General features: G+C 42.2%; 1 protein-coding gene across 5 annotated transcripts in view; it reads left to right on the forward strand.

Annotated features, from left to right (window-relative positions):
- SEC61A2 (Sec61 alpha 2 subunit (S. cerevisiae)) overlaps positions 1–7022 on the forward strand; it is a 52157-nt gene that overhangs the window by 9624 nt on the left and 35511 nt on the right. For 4 of the 5 annotated variants that reach the window (XR_001000886.1, XR_001000887.1, XM_011934225.1 and 1 more), the window contains one exon: positions 709–774. The exons of the other annotated variant lie outside the window; for it this stretch is intronic. The gene's annotated coding sequence lies outside the window, so the exon portion shown is untranslated. The remainder of the gene's footprint in view (positions 1–708; positions 775–7022) is intronic. 5 annotated transcript variants of the gene reach the window in all.

Genomic DNA, 7022 nt, shown 5'->3' on the forward strand with positions numbered 1-7022 from the left:
GGCTAGCTGCCACTTTTAAGTGAGAACCCACAGTGTTTGATTTTCCACTTCTGAGTAATTTCACTTAAGATAATCTCCTCCAGTTTCATCCAGGTTGCTGCAAGGGACATCGTTTAATTCTTTTCATGGCTCGAAAGTATTTCATTATTTACATATAGCATATCTTCTTTATCCAGTCATCAAGAAGCATCTGTGGGCCAGGCGCGGTGGCTCATGCCTGTAATCCCAGTACTTTGGGAGGCTGAGGCGGGTGGATCACAAGGTCAGGAGATCGAAACCATCCTGTGAATGATGAAACTCTGTCTCCAAAATACAAAAAATTAGCTGGGCGTGGTGGCGGGTGCCTGTAGTCGCAGCTACTTGGGAGGCTGAGGCAGGAGAATGACGTAAACCCGGGAGGCGGAGCTTGCAGTGAGCCAAGATCGTGCCACTGCACTCCAGCCTGGGCGACAGAGCGAGACTCCATCTCAAAAAAAAAAAACAACAAGCATCTGTGCGTGTGTGTGTGTGTGTGTGTATATGAGAGAGAAAAAAATGTTTATAGAACTTTGTACCTAATAAACAAAAATGCTTCCTTTATTAACACATACAGACATTCCCAACTTTTGTGAATTAGGCCCCAAAGAAGAACCTCAAAAATCCACCCCCGCAAAAAAAATTTGCTGTTTCTTGGTTTTGATTGATGATTCTTTTTATTTTGTTGTACAGATCCAGTTTAGAGAGAAGGTTCTATGGACTGCTATAACGCTCTTCATTTTCTTAGTATGTTGTCAGGTATGTAATTATACTGTTAAATAAATGTCTCTACCATTGTTCTAAGGTCTTGATTGGTTAGAATTTGAGAATTTTTTTTTTGTTGTTAAAAATACATTGAGCTCAACATATTGAGCCTTATTATCCTTTTTATTTTTTATTATTAATTTTTATTTGAGATGGAGTCTCACTCTGTCACCCAAGCTAGATGCAGAGGCATGATCTCGACCCACTGTAACCTCTGCCTCCTGGGTTCAAGTGATTCTTCTTCCTTGGCCTCCCAAGTCTCGAACTCCTGACCTCAAGCTATCCACCTTCCTCAGCCTCCCAAAGTGCTGGCATTATAGGCGTGAGCCACTGCGCCCAGCCAAATTTTTGTATTTTTAGTAGAGATGGGGTTTTCCTGTGTTGGTCAGGCTTATCACGAACTCCTGACCTCAGGTGATCGACCCACCTCAGCTTCCCAAATTGCTGGGATTACAGGCATGAGCCACTGCACCCTTTTTTATCTGGCAATTTTTTGTTTTTAAATGAGACAGGGTCTCTATGTTGCCCAGGCTAGTCTCCATCTCCTAGGCTCAGGTGATCCTCCTGCCTCAGCCTCCCTAGTACGTAGGCCAGCAGATGTGCCCCACCATGCCTGGCTAATTTTTAAATTCTTTTGCAGGGAAAGGGTCACACTAAAATCAAATTTTTAGAGTCTTGGGTTGTACTATGTTTAAAAATCACTAAAATTTGATGATAGTGTTTTTTTGTTTTTTGTTTTTTGGTTTCTTTTTTGAGACAAGGTCTCACTCTGTCACTCAGGCTGGAGTGATCACTTCAGCCTCGACTTCCCCAAACCCAGGTGATCTTCCCATCTCAGCCTCAGCCTTCTGACTAGCTGGGACTACCGGCACGAGCCACCACACCCAGTTAATTTTTTTGGTATTTTTTGTAGAGGTGGGGTTTTGCCATGTTGCCCAGGCTGGTCTCAAATTCCTGGGCTCAAGCCATCCATCTACCTCTGTCTCCCACAGGGCTGGGATTACACGCCTGAGCCACCACACCCAGCCCAATGATACTTTCAAATAAAATTTTGCAGACATACTAACTTCACAGTGTGAGTATGAAATGTGATCTGCCTATGTTTTAGGGTTGTTGTAAAGATTAAATAAGATAACTTAGGTCAAGGTAGATGGGCATGGTGGCTCATGCCTATAATCCCAGCACTTTGGCAGGCCGAGGTAGGCGGATTATTTGACATCAGGAGTTGAGACCAGTCTGGTCAACATGGTGAAACCCTGTCTCTACTAAAAATACAAAAATTAGCTGCGCATGGTGGTGTGCACATATAATCCCAGCTACTCAGGAGGCTGAGGCAGGAGAATCACTTGAACCCAGGAAGTGGAGGTTGCAGTGAGCCGAGATCACACCACTGCACTCTAACCTGGGCAGCAGAGCGAGTTGCCATCTCAAATAAATAAATGAATAAAAACCAGATAATTTAGGTCAAGGTTTTTTGGGGAGTTCGAAAAGCTATTGAAATACTTGTAAGAACTTTAAAAAAATTATATTAGGAAGCAGTAGAACAGATTAGGTACCTAATCTGGAGAAAAACTAACTATATTTACTTTCTGAAAAATGAAATGATCTGATAATTTAAGTACTTTTACTACTGTACTTGCTTTAAATTTGTTTTAAATGGTTAGGGAGAGACGTTTAAAGAAACAAAGAAAAATACAAAGAAAAAAGAATAGTCATCCATATTTCTACCATTTACTTTCAGCATCTTAGAAACTCTCCCCACCATTAAAAAAAAAAGTCAACCTTATGGAGGTATAATACATACACGGTGAAGTGCACCTGTTTTTAGGCGTACGTTTTGGAGAGTTTTGACAAATTTCTGCACCCTCGTAACTACAACCTCTGTGGATATAGGACATTTCTGTCACCCCCAAAGTTCACTGTAACCTTTCTCAGTGAATCTCCACAGGACCATCCGCCACTGATCTACATCCTGTTACTCTACTTTGATTTGTTTTTTCTAGAGCTTCATGTAAATAGAATCATACAGTAGTATTCTTTAGTGTCTGACGTCATCATAATCTTTTTGAGATTAATTCATATGGTCATTACATCACTAATTCATTCCTTTTTATTTCTGAATACTGTTCTAATGTATGAAGTTATCACAGTTTATTCATTCATTCACTTGTTAGACATTTGGGTTGTTTCCAGATTTTGGCTACAGCAAATTAATTTGCTATGAACATTGATGAATACGTATTTCTGTGGATATTTTTCATGGGTGAGTACTTAGAAGTACAGTTGTGGGGTTTATAGTAAGTATATGCTCAGCTTTATAAGAAATTGTCAGCTCTTTTCTAAGTGGTTGCCCCATTTTGCTTGTTTGTTTTGTTTGTTTGTTTTTTTGGAGACAGAGTCTCGCTCAGTCGCCCACGCTGGAGTGCAGTGGCGCGATCTTGGCTCACTGCAAGCTCTGCCTCCCGGTTTCAAGCGATTTTCCTGTCTCAGCCTCCTGAGTAGCTGGGACTACAGGCATGTGCTATCATGCCCAGCTAATTTTTGTATTTTTCATAGAGCTGGGGTTTCACCATGTTGGACAGGCTGGTCTTGAACTCCTGACCTCAGGTGATCTGCCTGCCTCAGCCTCCCAAAGTGCTGGGATTCCAGGCGTGAGCCACCACACCCAGCTCTTAGTTGCCCCATTTTGTGTTTTCACCAGCCGCGTTTTGGAGTTCCAGTTGATTTGTGTCCTGGTCTACTTTTGTTATTTTTGATTATTTGAATAGTAGTCATCTTGCCGGGCGCAGTGGCTCACGCCTGTAATCCTAGCACTTTGGAAGGCTGAGGCGGGTGGGTCACCTGAGGTTGGGAGTTCGAGACCAGCCTGATCAACATGGAGAAACCCCATCTCTACTAAAAATACAAAATTGGGCTGGAAGCAGTGGCTCATGCCTATAATCCCAGCACTTTGGAAGGCCGAGGTGGGCAGATCACGAGGTCAGGAAATTGAGACCATCCTGGCTAACATGGTGAAACCCTATCTCTACTAAAACTACAAAAAATTGGGCAGGCGTGGTGGCAGGCGCCTGTAGTCCCAGCTACTCGGGGTGCTGAGGCAGGAGAATGGCGTGAACCCACGAGGCGGAGCTTGCAGTGAGCTGAGATCGAGCCACTGCACTCCAGCCTGGGAAACAGAGCGAGACTCCGTCTCAAAAAAAAAAAAAAGAAAAAAAAATACAAAATTGGCCGGGCATGGTGGCAAATACCTGTAATCCCAGCTACTTGGGAGGCTGAGGCAAGAGAATCACTTGAACCCGGGAGGCGGAGGTTGTGGTGAGCCGAGATGGCGCCATTGCACTCCAGCCTGGGTAGCAAGAGGGAAACTCCATCTCAAAACAAACAAACAAACAAATAGTAGTCATCCTAAGGCATGTGGTTTTAATTTGCATTTCCCTGATAAATGCTATTGAGCAACATCTTCATATGCCTATGAGTGCTTGTTTATTTATCAGAAGAGTAAAGTGTCAGATTTGTAAAGTGTCTTTGCAAATCTTTTGCCTATTTAAAAAATTGATTATTGTCTCATCATTGAATTATAAACATTTTTACATTTTCTGGATATAAGTCCTTTGTTAGATGTGTGTATTAGGAATTATTTCTCCCAGTCTGTGGCTTGCCTCTTTTCTTAATGGTATCTTTTGAAGAACAGAAGTTTAAACATTTTATTTTTTTCTTTTTATATTTTTTCAGAGACAGACTCTTGCCATGTGGCCCAGGCTGTCCTCGAACTCCTGGGCTCAAGCAGTCCTCCTGCTTCAGCCTCCTGAGTAGCTGGGACTTCAGGCGCGTGCCACTGCGCCCAGCAGGAGTTTTAAATTTTGGTGAAGTTTAGTTTATGTTTTTTTTGTTCCTTGGATGGCTTAGAGTTTTTGCTTCCTAAGGAATTTTTGCCTATTCTAATGTCATGAAGATTGTCTCCTGTGTTCTTCCAAACATTTTATAGTTCTAGCTTGTATGTTTTGGTCTGTGATCTGTTCCAAGGTAATTTTTATGTGTGGCGTGAGGTAAGGGTTGATTTTCATTTCCTTTTACATGAGTATCCAGCACCGTTTGCTGAGAAAAATTCCCCATTGAATTACTCAGGCCTCTTTGCTGAAAATTGGTTAACCATATAAGCACGAGTCTGTTCTGTGCTCTCTATTGATCTATATATGTGTCCATCCTACTGTAAGCCACTTCTTAGTAAGTCCTGTAATCAGTTTGCAATCATTACTCCAACTTTGTTCTTCTTTTTCAGAATTGTTGTGGCTATTCTAGATCCTTCTTATTTCCATATAGATTTTAAAATCGACTTGTCAATTTCTACAAGAAAGTCTGCTGGGATTATCATTCGTGTTACTTTGAATTTATAGATCAATTTAAGAGAATTACCATATTGACAATATTGAATCTTCTAATCCAGGGCTCAGTGAATTTTTTTCTGTCAAGGTTCAGATAATAAATATTTTGGGCTTTGCTGCTAAAGTTTAGGAATCCAAGAAGAAAACAGAAAGAATGACATTTCGCATGCCTGTTTCCTTTTCTTCAATTCTCCTGCCTCGGCCTTTAGAGTAGCTGGGACAATCGGCACGAGGCACCATGCCCAGCTAATTTTTTTGTATTTTTAGTAGAGATGGGGTTTTACTATGTTGGCCAAACAGGTCTTGAACTCCTGATCTTGAGTGATCTGCCCACCTTGGCCTCTCAGAGTGCTGGGATTATAGGCATGAGCTACTGCGCCCAGCCTCACATGACTGTTTCATGTAATAAATTAATTTATGCATCTTAGATTACATTATTTCTTCTCTAATACGTTTATATAGTTGCCAAACTGTTTCTTTTCTTCTTTCTCATGCTTAGGCAGCTCTGCCTCATGTGGGAGATTTCTTTATTCTCTTTCCTCTGAATCTCAAAGAGATTCTAGTCAGTTTTCTTTAGGGAGTGGTAGGAGGCGAGATAAACTGAGATAAGTACAGTACATGCTGCCTGGACTCTGCTCTCTCTTCACTTAAGAAAATTATTGTATTTAATTGGTACATAACTGATGTATATATTTTCAGTGTACCTGTGATAATTTAATGCATTTGTATAATGTATAAAGATCAAATCAGGGTAAAGGATATCCATCACCTTAAATACTTGTCCTTTCTTTATGCTGGAAACATTTGACGTATTCCCTTCTAGCTGGTTTTTGTTTTTGTTTGAGATGGAGTCTCAGCTCCGTCGCCCAGGCTGGAGTACCATCATGCGATCTCGGCTCACTGGAACCTCCGCTTCCCGGGTTCAAGCGATTATTGTGCCCCAGCCTTCCAAGTAGCTGGGATTACAGGTGCGTGTCATCACACCTGGCTAATTTTTTTGTGTTTTTAGTAGAGATGGGATTTCACCATGTTGGCCAGGTTGGTCTTGAACTCCTGAGTTCAAGTTATCCACCTGCCTCTGCCTGCCAAAGTGCTGAGATTACAGGCGCAAGCCACCGTGCCCGGATCCTTCTAGTTATTTTAGAATGTACAGTATTTCTTGGATTTTTGTTAACCGTCTTGAGAAGCTGTCTGCCATCTGACTGAGGGCGAGTGTCTTTCATTCTAGGCTCCAGATTGCTGCCCTGTAGTGGAAGAGTTTTTCATTCCCAATTCGTTGTAGCCCATTATACTTCATTTCCATCAGAGAGGCTCAGCCCATTGCTGTCTTCTCTTTCATCCATTTCTTCCCAGCTGCTGTTTCCCTTCCTTCCTATCCAGAGGAGGGAACAAGATAAGAATATCTGCGGTTTACTTCGTCCAGATTTGGAACGTTGATGGGAGGTCTAAGATCCTGTTGACTTCCCGTTGTGAGGGTCAGGAGCAGCTCTGGTGCTGAGTCTCCTTCCTTCTCAACTGTCTGGCGTTTTCCCCAGGACCACTAGGCTTCAAGTTGACAGTCCCTTTTCTTGTTTGGCTGCTTCACAGATTTTTTTCTCTTTCCATAGCTTTTTTCATTCTTGGTAGGTTTTGCTATTTTACATGTTTTAAAAAATGTATTTTAGACTGGGCATGGTAGCTCACACCTGTAGTCGCCTCACTTCGGGAGGCAGAGGCGGGCAGATCAGGAGTTTGAGACCAGCCTGGCCAAAATGGTGAAACCTCTACTAAATATACAAAAATTAGCCGGGCGTGGTGTCACACACCTGTAATCCCAGCTACTTGGGAGGCTGAGACAGGATAATTGCTTGAACCTGGGAG

The sequence above is a fragment of the Colobus angolensis genome, unplaced genomic scaffold (genome assembly GCF_000951035.1).
Source record: "Colobus angolensis palliatus isolate OR3802 unplaced genomic scaffold, Cang.pa_1.0 Scaffold133, whole genome shotgun sequence".
Taxonomy (NCBI): Eukaryota; Metazoa; Chordata; class Mammalia; order Primates; family Cercopithecidae; genus Colobus; species Colobus angolensis.